The sequence below is a fragment of the Acipenser ruthenus genome, chromosome 10 (genome assembly GCF_902713425.1).
Source record: "Acipenser ruthenus chromosome 10, fAciRut3.2 maternal haplotype, whole genome shotgun sequence".
NCBI lineage: Eukaryota > Metazoa > Chordata > Actinopteri > Acipenseriformes > Acipenseridae > Acipenser > Acipenser ruthenus.
The window spans coordinates 32,522,818-32,539,168 of NC_081198.1; the positions used below are offsets into that span (position 1 = coordinate 32,522,818).

At 38.2% G+C, this 16,351-nt stretch overlaps 1 protein-coding gene across 2 annotated transcripts in view; it reads left to right on the forward strand.

Annotated features, from left to right (window-relative positions):
• The first annotated feature begins 12,259 nt into the window (after window positions 1-12,259).
• The window catches only part of LOC117403981 (integrin beta-2-like), a 31,277-nt gene continuing 27,185 nt past the window's right edge, over window positions 12,260-16,351 (forward strand). The window contains exon 1 of one of the 2 annotated variants that reach the window (XM_059032048.1): window positions 12,260-12,337. The gene's annotated coding sequence lies outside the window, so the exon portion shown is untranslated. The remainder of the gene's footprint in view (window positions 12,338-16,351) is intronic. The other variant, XM_034006537.3, reaches the window with a different exon arrangement.

Below are 16,351 nucleotides of genomic sequence, written 5' to 3' on the forward strand. Positions count from 1 at the left end.
TGTATTACACATGTTACTAATAATTGCAAATGCTGGTTAATTGCATAAAACTGATAGGCACATGGGCTATGCAATTAACAAGAATCTATTATTTTTTATATATATAAATTTAGTTGTTGCCAATTATTTTTATTATTTTCTCCCAATTTGGAATGGCCAATTATTTTTTTAAGCTCAGCTCACCGCTACCACCCCTGCGCTGACTCGGGAGGGCGAAGACAAACACACACTGCCCTCCGAAGTGTGTCCCGTCAACCGACCGCTTTTTTCACACTGCGGACTCACCATGCAGCCCCCCAAGAGCTACAGCGTCGGAGGACAACGCAGCTCTCAGGCAGCTTACAGGCAAGCCCGCAGGCACCCGGCCAGACTACAGGGGTTGCTGGTGTGTGGTGAGCCGAGGACACCCTGGCCGACCTAACCTAACCTAACCCTCCCTCCCCCGGGCGACGCTCTGCAAATTGTGTGCCGCCCCCTGGGAGCTCCCGTCCACGGTCGGCTGTGGAATAGCCTGGACTCGAACTGGCGACATCCAGGCTATAGAGCGCATCCTGCAATCCACGCGGAGCGCCAATCGGGAGCCCCCCCTTCGTATTCTTTAAAGTTGGATTTCAGTGGGTTGTCTTAATAAATTCAGTAGATATATTTCCCAAGCCTAATTGTGTGTGCTTGCAATTAAAAGACAGTAACTCGCACCCTCATATTAAATTCTTTGCTTGTCAGGTTTTTTTTTTCCTAGAGGTAGGCAATTCTAAAGGTTTTTGTCATTTTTTTGGTTAGTTGTGAGGGTGGGGTCTGGCAATACTCTACTCTTGTCTAACGACTTTGTTTTTCATGATTAGGTTACCTCTTCTGATGTCCTATTGTAGCGCCCCCCTCCAAAACACCGTTCAATAGTTAACCAAGGATAACCCCCTCGGTTATACCTATAATTAAATTGACTATCTTAAATGACCAATAACTCCAAATAAAATAACAGGTTCTTTAAAAATATAACTCCAAATAAAATAACAGGTTCTTTAAAAATCAAGAAAGCTCAGTGTGTAAAGTGAGGACAACAAGGTATAAAAACAACAAGAATTTTATTTAAACAAAATATCACAGCTTTTACCTTTAGCAGCAGATTTGATAGCAGCAACCTTTAACTATAGCAGCAGATTTTTAACCAAGAGCGATCCCATCAGACCCCAAGTACTAGAATACTTTGAACTAGAACGTCACACCAACACTTTTGAATAAAAAAATAATAATTCACAGCACAATTCCAAACGATAAAATATCAAACCTTAAATAACACACTTTAAAAAGAAAAAAAAAAAAAACTAAATCAGTGATTTTCATAGAAAAACAGAAAACTTCATGCAACCTAAATGCCTAATGCTTAAACACTCCAATAGCCGCTATTTTAGTTAATACACAAGTTGATAAAGTGCAAGGGTGCAATCAAAAGTTAACAGGCCGCTTATAACTATACATTGTAAACACATACACAATTACAGTTGGGATAATCAGGACAGAGATGCTACTCTAAAAGTCTAAAACAACCAGTAACACAGAAAAGAAATTCGTATACAGCGCTCAGATATAACATAAAAATTCACAGGATCGTAATTACCAACTCAGAACACAGACAATGCACATTCTCTTTTGTAATCAACCCCATACAATTGCGACCGACGTCTAAGAGCACGAGGGATACTTCACTGAAACCACTCCAATATAGAGCAGACCAAACTATTCAATATGAATAGTAGTAGTTTACCATTAACTTCTAGCGCTTTGGCCAATTCACAACGCATCAGTATTACACTTGAAAAGTTACGAGTTAGCAGCGCAATTACTATGGAGGCCAGTACTCTCCCTGGGGTTTAAAGGGACAGTGCAACAGTAAAAATGATAAAAATCACACAATAAAACTCAATCTTATTACATTAAAAAAATAAACAATACATCCATTGCACATCCGTTACACTATCCATGTCAAAAATCTGATAGAGCTAGCAAAAACTCCATAAACAACAAACGTCTTATGCTGAAGTTTTTACTAGTTCAAGCACTCAACTTTTCTTTAGTGTTTAAGTTACTGTTACTGAAGCAACATTTTAAAAATCTGCGTATCTGATAAACTATACTGCATCGAGTCTATAATGTTCAGATAAACCGAATGCATTTATAAGTTTTGCAGATATATATTTTAACAGAAAGCTGGTTTTGCCTGCAGACACCATAATATTTGAACAGTAAACAAACAAAGAAACTAATAATAATTGTGGCTGGTTTCTTCCTTTGTAAATAGTTACACCAGCTTTCTGCTCAGCAGAGGAAGTCTGCACACATTGTGAAAGTAAAGAACACATTCAGAGCAGCTTAACGGAGAGGCAGAGGGAGTTCTGTGAGTAGAACACTTTTTAATGGAATTATTTGGTTTTAACTATATTTGTTATGTTATTTGATGCCAGTGTAACGTCAATTTTTGCTACCCTGTCAAAATGTGCTTCCGGTAGCAGAATATGACATGTATAATCCTCAAAATCTACTACCTACCAAAACTTCATCTGTATCTATAAACTTTATTTTTAATTAGCATTACTTATTTTTAAACTAATATCAACAACATAACAAATATATCGGAACTCACACCAGGCAAATAGCTATAATAATAATAATAATAATAATAATAATAATAATAATAATAATAATAATAATAAATCAATAGTGTTCACATATATACAGTTATAGTCAAAAGTTAACATACTCCAATGGAAATGTACAATTTCTAGAAATTTCTCGAAAACAAATTATAGGAAAAATCGTTTTAGCAAAAGTTTTGCTTTTGTGGCTGCGGAAAAAAAGTCTACAATTATTTATTTCCGCAATTTTTTTTGCAAAACTACAAAAATGCTAATTCAAAAGTATTCATACCCTGACAAGGAAAATTAAATGAGCTATAATCATTACGCAACTGTGCTTTGTTAAATCTTTCTTTCTTCTTTCACCAGTCTGCATCACTTGGCGTCACACACTGCTTTCTAACCCTGCAGCATCTACTGTTGTGTGTGTTTTTCTCCTGCTATTTGCAGCTAAAAAAAAAAAAAAAAGACGCATGATTTCCTCCACCGGGGCCCGGCTCTGCCACATCCCGCTGTTGATTCGACTCCGCCTGTTGACTCGGCTTGCCCACCCGCTTGGTGCGCTTGGCCTAATTTTTCACAGTCCACCCATCTGGCGTGGTGATTGTTCTACCCCCACAGCTTGACTGTTATGTATGTGTGTGTGTGTGTGTTTTTCTTCTACTGCTCTTGCACCTCCACCGGGGCCTGGTTCTACCTTGTCCTACTGTTGAGTAGACTTCACTGGCTGTCTCAGTCCACCCACCTCGGTGCTTTGGGCCTTCTCTTAGAAGTTCAGCCGCCTACCGCAGCCCTTGAGCCTGTGCTCCACTCTGGTGTATGCTGTGCGCTGCCAGGCTGTTGCCCGCACTGCACCTTGGCGTATGCTACGTGCTACCCCGAGTTGTGTTACTGCACATGGTTAAGGCTAGGCGCCTGTCCCCAGCACCCTCGGTGCTCGATGTCCTCAGTGCCTCGGTGCTTGGGTCACCTCACCCGCCAACATAGCCTCATGTTTCATTCCTATGCAGAGGACACACAGCTCTACCTAAAACTAGACCCTGGATGTCCCTCTGCCATGGTCCGCCTCTCAGCTTGCATGCAAGTCATCGAGGCCTGGATGTCTACCAGTTTTCTTCAGCTCAACACCAAAAAATCTGAACTACTTCTAGTAGGATCAAAAACTCAACTCAAGAATCTCAATATTGCTGCCTTCCCCCACTGTACGAAGCCTTGGTGTACTTCCGATTGCAGCTGGTTCAATATGTGACTGCTAGGATCCTTACCAGACGTAAAAAAACATGATCACATTACCCCCTATCTTGCCCAGCTGCACTGGCTACCTGTAAAGTTCAGGATTACTTTCAAAATTCTCCTGCTTGCCTACAAGGCCCTTCATCACACAGGTCCAGAGTATCTCTCCAACCTGTTGACCCGCTATGTCCCTGCACACAAGCTGAGGTCCTCTGACTCTGGTATGCTTGTTATACCCAAGCAAAAGTGCACCGCACTCAGAGAGCTCTCTCTTAGCTTCATGGCTCCGACTCTTTGGAACTCTCTCCCAGCTTTAGTGCGTGTAGCTCCCACAGTCGCTTGCTTCAAATCAGCTCTCAAGTCCCACTTGTTCTCTTTTGCTTTCAATGCTCTTTAAGCCTGATGTATGTTATTAGCTGCTGTATAAATTGCTATTTCAGTTTTTTCACTCCATCTTATTTGCATGATTCTGTATGACACACACATCCACACTGTTTAGAATTCCCATCCTAGCCTTGTATTTAATATATTTGCATTTTTATTTTATTTTTACTGTTTGTATTTAATGTACTATGCCTTGTATTTCACTGTATTTAATGTATTATGCATTGTTCCTCACTATCTTGTAAAGTGCTTTGTGATGGTGGTCCACTATGAAAGTTATATAAATTAAATATTGATTGATTGATTGATTTAGCTATAATATTACTGTAGGTTCATTTTAGAGGTTTAAGAATTACACAGGTACAGTGTATTCCAGTTAATTGCATACATGATAATTGCATATTCCTGTTAACTTAAAAAAGGGGAAGCACATTTCTTAAGAAACTGCACATGCAGTAGATTCATGGGAATTCCTGTGTGGTCAAGTTAATGAAAAGGGCAAGTCACTTACCTCCTTGTGCTCCGTCTTTCGGGTGAGACGTTGTAAGTGACTTTGTTGCTGTTGCACAGTTCACACACCCTAGTCTCTGTAAGTCGCTGTGGATAAAGGCGTCAGCTAGATAAACAATTAATAATATCCTGTGTGTCTAAACAGTTTTATGCATTTAACCAGAATAAGGAACATCCATTTTCAAAAGAAATGTACTTCACAGTTATCAGGTCTACACTTAAATGTATTACACATGTTACTAATAATTGCAAATGCTGGTTAATTGCATAAAACTGATAGGCACATGGGCTATGCAATTAACAAGAATCTATTATTTTTTATATATATAAATTTAGTTGTTGCCAATTATTTTTATTATTTTCTCCCAATTTGGAATGGCCAATTATTTTTTTAAGCTCAGCTCACCGCTACCACCCCTGCGCTGACTCGGGAGGGCGAAGACAAACACACACTGCCCTCCGAAGTGTGTCCCGTCAACCGACCGCTTTTTTCACACTGCGGACTCACCATGCAGCCCCCCAAGAGCTACAGCGTCGGAGGACAACGCAGCTCTCAGGCAGCTTACAGGCAAGCCCGCAGGCACCCGGCCAGACTACAGGGGTTGCTGGTGTGTGGTGAGCCGAGGACACCCTGGCCGACCTAACCTAACCTAACCCTCCCTCCCCCGGGCGACGCTCTGCAAATTGTGTGCCGCCCCCTGGGAGCTCCCGTCCACGGTCGGCTGTGGAATAGCCTGGACTCGAACTGGCGACATCCAGGCTATAGAGCGCATCCTGCAATCCACGCGGAGCGCCAATCGGGAGCCCCCCCTTCGTATTCTTTAAAGTTGGATTTCAGTGGGTTGTCTTAATAAATTCAGTAGATATATTTCCCAAGCCTAATTGTGTGTGCTTGCAATTAAAAGACAGTAACTCGCACCCTCATATTAAATTCTTTGCTTGTCAGTTGTTTTTTTTTCCTAGAGGTAGGCAATTCTAAAGGTTTTTGTCATTTTTTTGGTTAGTTGTGAGGGTGGGGTCTGGCAATACTCTACTCTTGTCTAACGACTTTGTTTTTCATGATTAGGTTACCTCTTCTGATGTCCTATTGTAGCGCCCCCCTCCAAAACACCGTTCAATAGTTAACCAAGGATAACCCCCTCGGTTATACCTATAATTAAATTGACTATCTTAAATGACCAATAACTCCAAATAAAATAACAGGTTCTTTAAAAATATAACTCCAAATAAAATAACAGGTTCTTTAAAAATCAAGAAAGCTCAGTGTGTAAAGTGAGGACAACAAGGTATAAAAACAACAAGAATTTTATTTAAACAAAATATCACAGCTTTTACCTTTAGCAGCAGATTTGATAGCAGCAACCTTTAACTATAGCAGCAGATTTTTAACCAAGAGCGATCCCATCAGACCCCAAGTACTAGAATACTTTGAACTAGAACGTCACACCAACACTTTTGAATAAAAAAATAATAATTCACAGCACAATTCCAAACGATAAAATATCAAACCTTAAATAACACACTTTAAAAAGAAAAAAAAAAAAAACTAAATCAGTGATTTTCATAGAAAAACAGAAAACTTCATGCAACCTAAATGCCTAATGCTTAAACACTCCAATAGCCGCTATTTTAGTTAATACACAAGTTGATAAAGTGCAAGGGTGCAATCAAAAGTTAACAGGCCGCTTATAACTATACATTGTAAACACATACACAATTACAGTTGGGATAATCAGGACAGAGATGCTACTCTAAAAGTCTAAAACAACCAGTAACACAGAAAAGAAATTCGTATACAGCGCTCAGATATAACATAAAAATTCACAGGATCGTAATTACCAACTCAGAACACAGACAATGCACATTCTCTTTTGTAATCAACCCCATACAATTGCGACCGACGTCTAAGAGCACGAGGGATACTTCACTGAAACCACTCCAATATAGAGCAGACCAAACTATTCAATATGAATAGTAGTAGTTTACCATTAACTTCTAGCGCTTTGGCCAATTCACAACGCATCAGTATTACACTTGAAAAGTTACGAGTTAGCAGCGCAATTACTATGGAGGCCAGTACTCTCCCTGGGGTTTAAAGGGACAGTGCAACAGTAAAAATGATAAAAATCACACAATAAAACTCAATCTTATTACATTAAAAAAATAAACAATACATCCATTGCACATCCGTTACACTATCCATGTCAAAAATCTGATAGAGCTAGCAAAAACTCCATAAACAACAAACGTCTTATGCTGAAGTTTTTACTAGTTCAAGCACTCAACTTTTCTTTAGTGTTTAAGTTACTGTTACTGAAGCAACATTTTAAAAATCTGCGTATCTGATAAACTATACTGCATCGAGTCTATAATGTTCAGATAAACCGAATGCATTTATAAGTTTTGCAGATATATATTTTAACAGAAAGCTGGTTTTGCCTGCAGACACCATAATATTTGAACAGTAAACAAACAAAGAAACTAATAATAATTGTGGCTGGTTTCTTCCTTTGTAAATAGTTACACCAGCTTTCTGCTCAGCAGAGGAAGTCTGCACACATTGTGAAAGTAAAGAACACATTCAGAGCAGCTTAACGGAGAGGCAGAGGGAGTTCTGTGAGTAGAACACTTTTTAATGGAATTATTTGGTTTTAACTATATTTGTTATGTTATTTGATGCCAGTGTAACGTCAATTTTTGCTACCCTGTCAAAATGTGCTTCCGGTAGCAGAATATGACATGTATAATCCTCAAAATCTACTACCTACCAAAACTTCATCTGTATCTATAAACTTTATTTTTAATTAGCATTACTTATTTTTAAACTAATATCAACAACATAACAAATATATCGGAACTCACACCAGGCAAATAGCTATAATAATAATAATAATAATAATAATAATAATAATAATAATAATAATAATAATAAATCAATAGTGTTCACATATATACAGTTATAGTCAAAAGTTAACATACTCCAATGGAAATGTACAATTTCTAGAAATTTCTCGAAAACAAATTATAGGAAAAATCGTTTTAGCAAAAGTTTTGCTTTTGTGGCTGCGGAAAAAAAGTCTACAATTATTTATTTCCGCAATTTTTTTTGCAAAACTACAAAAATGCTAATTCAAAAGTATTCATACCCTGACAAGGAAAATTAAATGAGCTATAATCATTACGCAACTGTGCTTTGTTAAATCTTTCTTTCTTCTTTCACCAGTCTGCATCACTTGGCGTCACACACTGCTTTCTAACCCTGCAGCATCTACTGTTGTGTGTGTTTTTCTCCTGCTATTTGCAGCTAAAAAAAAAAAAAAAAGACGCATGATTTCCTCCACCGGGGCCCGGCTCTGCCACATCCCGCTGTTGATTCGACTCCGCCTGTTGACTCGGCTTGCCCACCCGCTTGGTGCGCTTGGCCTAATTTTTCACAGTCCACCCATCTGGCGTGGTGATTGTTCTACCCCCACAGCTTGACTGTTATGTATGTGTGTGTGTGTGTGTTTTTCTTCTACTGCTCTTGCACCTCCACCGGGGCCTGGTTCTACCTTGTCCTACTGTTGAGTAGACTTCACTGGCTGTCTCAGTCCACCCACCTCGGTGCTTTGGGCCTTCTCTTAGAAGTTCAGCCGCCTACCGCAGCCCTTGAGCCTGTGCTCCACTCTGGTGTATGCTGTGCGCTGCCAGGCTGTTGCCCGCACTGCACCTTGGCGTATGCTACGTGCTACCCCGAGTTGTGTTACTGCACATGGTTAAGGCTAGGCGCCTGTCCCCAGCACCCTCGGTGCTCGATGTCCTCAGTGCCTCGGTGCTTGGGTCACCTCACCCGCCAACATAGCCTCATGTTTCATTCCTATGCAGAGGACACACAGCTCTACCTAAAACTAGACCCTGGATGTCCCTCTGCCATGGTCCGCCTCTCAGCTTGCATGCAAGTCATCGAGGCCTGGATGTCTACCAGTTTTCTTCAGCTCAACACCAAAAAATCTGAACTACTTCTAGTAGGATCAAAAACTCAACTCAAGAATCTCAATATTGCTGCCTTCCCCCACTGTACGAAGCCTTGGTGTACTTCCGATTGCAGCTGGTTCAATATGTGACTGCTAGGATCCTTACCAGACGTAAAAAAACATGATCACATTACCCCCTATCTTGCCCAGCTGCACTGGCTACCTGTAAAGTTCAGGATTACTTTCAAAATTCTCCTGCTTGCCTACAAGGCCCTTCATCACACAGGTCCAGAGTATCTCTCCAACCTGTTGACCCGCTATGTCCCTGCACACAAGCTGAGGTCCTCTGACTCTGGTATGCTTGTTATACCCAAGCAAAAGTGCACCGCACTCAGAGAGCTCTCTCTTAGCTTCATGGCTCCGACTCTTTGGAACTCTCTCCCAGCTTTAGTGCGTGTAGCTCCCACAGTCGCTTGCTTCAAATCAGCTCTCAAGTCCCACTTGTTCTCTTTTGCTTTCAATGCTCTTTAAGCCTGATGTATGTTATTAGCTGCTGTATAAATTGCTATTTCAGTTTTTTCACTCCATCTTATTTGCATGATTCTGTATGACACACACATCCACACTGTTTAGAATTCCCATCCTAGCCTTGTATTTAATATATTTGCATTTTTATTTTATTTTTACTGTTTGTATTTAATGTACTATGCCTTGTATTTCACTGTATTTAATGTATTATGCATTGTTCCTCACTATCTTGTAAAGTGCTTTGTGATGGTGGTCCACTATGAAAGTTATATAAATTAAATATTGATTGATTGATTGATTTAGCTATAATATTACTGTAGGTTCATTTTAGAGGTTTAAGAATTACACAGGTACAGTGTATTCCAGTTAATTGCATACATGATAATTGCATATTCCTGTTAACTTAAAAAAGGGGAAGCACATTTCTTAAGAAACTGCACATGCAGTAGATTCATGGGAATTCCTGTGTGGTCAAGTTAATGAAAAGGGCAAGTCACTTACCTCCTTGTGCTCCGTCTTTCGGGTGAGACGTTGTAAGTGACTTTGTTGCTGTTGCACAGTTCACACACCCTAGTCTCTGTAAGTCGCTGTGGATAAAGGCGTCAGCTAGATAAACAATTAATAATATCCTGTGTGTCTAAACAGTTTTATGCATTTAACCAGAATAAGGAACATCCATTTTCAAAAGAAATGTACTTCACAGTTATCAGGTCTACACTTAAATGTATTACACATGTTACTAATAATTGCAAATGCTGGTTAATTGCATAAAACTGATAGGCACATGGGCTATGCAATTAACAAGAATCTATTATTTTTTATATATATAAATTTAGTTGTTGCCAATTATTTTTATTATTTTCTCCCAATTTGGAATGGCCAATTATTTTTTTAAGCTCAGCTCACCGCTACCACCCCTGCGCTGACTCGGGAGGGCGAAGACAAACACACACTGCCCTCCGAAGTGTGTCCCGTCAACCGACCGCTTTTTTCACACTGCGGACTCACCATGCAGCCCCCCAAGAGCTACAGCGTCGGAGGACAACGCAGCTCTCAGGCAGCTTACAGGCAAGCCCGCAGGCACCCGGCCAGACTACAGGGGTTGCTGGTGTGTGGTGAGCCGAGGACACCCTGGCCGACCTAACCTAACCTAACCCTCCCTCCCCCGGGCGACGCTCTGCAAATTGTGTGCCGCCCCCTGGGAGCTCCCGTCCACGGTCGGCTGTGGAATAGCCTGGACTCGAACTGGCGACATCCAGGCTATAGAGCGCATCCTGCAATCCACGCGGAGCGCCAATCGGGAGCCCCCCCTTCGTATTCTTTAAAGTTGGATTTCAGTGGGTTGTCTTAATAAATTCAGTAGATATATTTCCCAAGCCTAATTGTGTGTGCTTGCAATTAAAAGACAGTAACTCGCACCCTCATATTAAATTCTTTGCTTGTCAGTTGTTTTTTTTTCCTAGAGGTAGGCAATTCTAAAGGTTTTTGTCATTTTTTTGGTTAGTTGTGAGGGTGGGGTCTGGCAATACTCTACTCTTGTCTAACGACTTTGTTTTTCATGATTAGGTTACCTCTTCTGATGTCCTATTGTAGCGCCCCCCTCCAAAACACCGTTCAATAGTTAACCAAGGATAACCCCCTCGGTTATACCTATAATTAAATTGACTATCTTAAATGACCAATAACTCCAAATAAAATAACAGGTTCTTTAAAAATATAACTCCAAATAAAATAACAGGTTCTTTAAAAATCAAGAAAGCTCAGTGTGTAAAGTGAGGACAACAAGGTATAAAAACAACAAGAATTTTATTTAAACAAAATATCACAGCTTTTACCTTTAGCAGCAGATTTGATAGCAGCAACCTTTAACTATAGCAGCAGATTTTTAACCAAGAGCGATCCCATCAGACCCCAAGTACTAGAATACTTTGAACTAGAACGTCACACCAACACTTTTGAATAAAAAAATAATAATTCACAGCACAATTCCAAACGATAAAATATCAAACCTTAAATAACACACTTTAAAAAGAAAAAAAAAAAAAACTAAATCAGTGATTTTCATAGAAAAACAGAAAACTTCATGCAACCTAAATGCCTAATGCTTAAACACTCCAATAGCCGCTATTTTTGTTAATACACAAGTTGATAAAGTGCAAGGGTGCAATCAAAAGTTAACAGGCCGCCTATACATTGTAAACACATACACAATTACAGTTGGGATAATCAGGACAGAGATGCTACTCTAAAAGTCTAAAACAACCAGTAACACAGAAAAGAAATTCGTATACAGCGCTCAGATATAACATAAAAATTCACAGGATCGTAATTACCAACTCAGAACACAGACAATGCACATTCTCTTTTGTAATCAACCCCATACAATTGCGACCGACGTCTAAGAGCACGAGTGATACTTCACTGAAACCACTCCAATATAGAGCAGACCAAACTATTCAATATGAATAGTAGTAGTTTACCATTAACTTCTAGCGCTTTGGCCAATTCACAGCGCATCAGTATTACACTTGAAAAGTTACGAGTTAGCAGTGCAATTACTATGGAGGCCAGTACTCTCCCTGGGGTTTAAAGGGACAGTGCAACAGTAAAAATGATAAAAATCACACAATAAAACTCAATCTTATTACATTAAAAAAATAAACAATACATCCATTGCACATCCGTTACACTATCCATGTCAAAAATCTGATAGAGCTAGCAAAAACTCCATAAACAACAAACGTCTTATGCTGAAGTTTTTACTAGTTCAAGCACTCAACTTTTCTTTAGTGTTTAAGTTACTGTTTCTGAAGCAACATTTTAAAAATCTGCGTATCTGATAAACTATACTGCATCGAGTCTATAATGTTCAGATAAACCGAATGCATTTATAATATATATATTTTAACAGAAAGCTGGTTTTGCCTGCAGACACCATATTTGAACAGTAAACAAACAAAGAAACTGATAATAATTGTGGCTGGTTTCTTCCTTTGTAAATAGTTACACCAGCTTTCTGCTCAGCAGAGGAAGTCTGCACACATTGTGAAAGTAAAGAACACATTCAGAGCAGCTTAACGGAGAGGCAGAGGGAGTTCTGTGAGTAGAACACTTTTTAATGGAATTATTTGGTTTTAACTATATTTGTTATGTTATTTGATGCCAGTGTAACGTCAATTTTTGCTACCCTGTCAAAATGTGCTTCCGGTAGCAGAATATGACATGTATAATCCTCAAAATCTACTACCTACCAAAACTTCATCTGTATCTATAAACTTTATTTTTAATTAGCATTACTTATTTTTAAACTAATATCAACAACATAACAAATATATCGGAACTCACACCAGGCAAATAGCTATAATAATAATAATAATAATAATAATAATAATAATAATAATAATAATAATAATAATAAATCAATAGTGTTCACATATATACAGTTATAGTCAAAAGTTAACATACTCCAATGGAAATGTACAATTTCTAGAAATTTCTCGAAAACAAATTATAGGAAAAATCTTTTTAGCAAAAGTTTTGCTTTTGTGGCTGCGGAAAAAAAGTCTACAATTATTTATTTCCGCAATTTTTTTTGCAAAACTACAAAAATGCTAATTCAAAAGTATTCATACCCTGACAAGGAAAATTAAATCAATAGCTAGTTGGAGGCACCTTTTGCAATAATAATCTCTTTTAAATGATTAGGATATTTAAATGATTAGGATATTTTTCAATGAGCTTTTGGCATGATTCTTTAGTGATTTTTGACCATTCTTCAACACAAAATTGTTCCAGTTCATCGAATTCCAAAGATTCTCAATCATATTTAGATCAGGACTTTGACTAGGTCATTCCAGAACCTTGATTTTATTCTTCTTTAACCATTCTGAAGTAGATTTTGATGTGTGCTTTGGATCGTTGTCGTGTGGAACATCCAGTTGCGCTTTAAACCAAGGTTTGTAGCGGAGGGTTTCAGATGATTGGCCAAACGTAATGACTAGCAGCATGACCAGATAGCTTGATTTTTGTTTCATCACTCCACAAAACCTTTGACCAGAACTCATATCCATCATTCAAATGCCGTTTTGCAAACTTTAAGCGATTGTCCTTGTGACTTTTTCATTCACCATGCAATACTGAAATGGAAACCCCAGTCCCACTTGCAGCCATTTCATTTTGAATATCTTTGGCAGTCAATCTCGGATTGTTATTAACCTTCATCACAATTCTTCTACTTGTTCTTGGTGAAAGAACCTTCTTTCTTCCAGACCGAGGGAGCATTGTGACAGTACCATGAGTCTTGTACTTCTTGATAATAGAAACAATAGTTGAAACTGGGATACTCAAATGCTTGGAAATCTTCTTGTATCCTTCTCTAGCTTTATGACAAAAAATAATTGTCTAAGGTCTTCACTTTTTCTCATATTGACTTATTGGTAATGACAGCAATCACCCTATGCCTAACCCTTTTATACTCTCTAAGAATGTTCACCTACAAACCAGCATTTTCTGGACTTTTCTAGAATTAGGTTATTTATTGTCATATTGAAATTTCTAGCACCTTATAGACAACACTATCATATAAATCAAACAGTATGAATACTTTTGAATTAGAATTTTTGGAGTTTTGCAAAAAAAATGCTGAAATAAATAATTGTTTTTTGAGAAATTTCTAGAAATTATAAATTTCCACTGGGGTTAAACTTTTGACTACAACGGTACCAAATCCTGTGTGTCCTGAAAATGCAATACAGTATTTTGGTAATTGTCTACCAATTGACAGATGGCTAAAATATATCATACTTTGATAATGTTCTATATTGAAGGTAGCAAAATTTGATGTGTGCAGATCGGCTGTAAATTTTTCTTACCTTGGCAGTTCTATGTATGAAGCTTCCAAAATTTCATGGGTGTGTGTGGACTGTCAAAATATCATAACTTTTCATCTCCATTGTATCTGATACATTTTTAAATGATCACAGGAATTCAGCACATTCGTGAATTCAACATTCGAGAATTCTGAGCGAGAAACCAGGAATCGACTCAGTGTCTTCCAACAAGCTGTTAAGCAAAGGCCACTGTAATGTGAACCTCTATAGCAGGGTTTATTTTTCAAAGCATTTAACAAAGTTGACAAAAAATAATTTGCTTGTTTTGAAAAACTCAGAATAAACATTCAAGAAGGTTGATTAAAACATACCTACAGTACGCTTTTTCTTATTGGTGTTGTAATATTCACAGAGGTGTTTTCCTTTTAGAAAATACAACTAGAATGAGAAAGCACTGGAATGAGAAGTCGCCTTAAAAAGATATAATGCAACCACTTTACTAACATAAAGTGCTGTACGGTACAGTACGTACCAGAGTTTGAGGGCTGTACTGTTCAATGACAACAATGCAGCACACAAACACACACACACATATATATATATATATATATATATATATATATATATATATATATATATATATATATATGAAAATGAAATTCAGACCCCGTAGTTCAATCCAATTGTATAAAACAGTAACTGCACTCCAAAGAGCATTGTCTCTTATCTACCCAGTTAAAGGCATTGATGTTTTCCTTTTCAATAGTGTGCTTTCATTCTCTATGGTTTTATTAGGACAAGTATTCACAAAAAATCGAATTTAATACTAAATGAAATAGCCTAGAAGCTGTGGAGTGAATAACTATGTTCAAAATGCCGTTTTGCTAGCCAAAACATTTTACAGCCCACTGTCACACACAGGAGGTGCAGTCCAGCCCATTTTATTGACATTAATGAATCAATGATTTAACATACAGTATTCTCTCAGTTTAATAAAGTCTGTAATAGAACCATTTCACATGATTTCATTACAGATTACAATTTGATGTCATTAGAAAATGGTGTATCTAATTTAGTATTGTGCTTTGGTTTTTAACCCAAGCAGGCTTGATTTGTTTCCACAATCTCTCTGTAAAAATCTTAATCCCAAATTGTTACGAACCCCATTTTGGAGCAGGTTTTGCTTCACCTTTGTTAACATGCAGTACACTGACACCCACCTGCATGCAACAGTCAGGTTTGCTATAAACCTGTTTTCTAAAAAGCAGGGTAGGCTTATGTTTTGTGGTATAAAAATAGCTTGAAAACAGTGTGACAAATTAACAACACCGGACAAATGTAAATTTAGGTCCTTTTTTACCCAGGTCAGCTGTTTAAATTTGAACATGGCTATCCATATAGTTTGCACATCTGTACTGTAATCAATTTAATCTGATATCATTGAAAAGTTCAAACATGATACTGAACAGTTAAGAGGTTATTGTTCAATTAAGACAAATAATTAGAATATAACATAAATACAGACGTGCTCAAATTTGTTGGTACCCTTACAGCTCATTGAAATAATGCTTCATTCCTCTGGAAAAGTGATGAAATTAAAAGCTATTTTATCATGTATACTTGCATGCCTTTGGTATGTCATAGAATAAAGCAAAGAAGCTGTGAAAAGAGATGAATTATTGCTTATTCTACAAAGATATTCTAAAATGGCCTGGACACATTTGTTGGTACCCCTTAGAAAAGATAATAAATAATTGGATTATAGTGATATTTCAAACTAATTCGTTTCTTTAATTAGTATCACACATGTCTCCAATCTTGTAATCAGTCATTCAGCCTATTTAAATGGAGAAAAGTAGTCACTGTGCTGTTTGGTATCATTGTGTGCACCACACTGAACATGGACCAGAGAAAGCAAAGGAGAGAGTTGTCTGAGGAGATCAGAAACACAATAATAGACAAGCATGGTAAAGGTAAAGGCTACAAGACCATCTCCAAGCAGCTTGATGTTCCTGTGACAACAGTTGCAAATATTATTAAGAAGTTTAAGGTCCATGGAACTGTAGCCAACCTCCCTGGGCGCGGCCGCAAGAGGAAAATCGACCCCAGATTGAACAGAAGGATAGTGCAAATGGTAGAAAAAGAACCAAGGATAACTGCCAAAGAGATACAAGCTGAACTCCAAGGTGAAGGTACGTCAGTTTCTGATCACACCATCCGTCGCTTTTTGAGCGAAAGTGGGCTCCATGGAAGAAGACCCAGGAGGACTCCAGTTTTGAAAGAA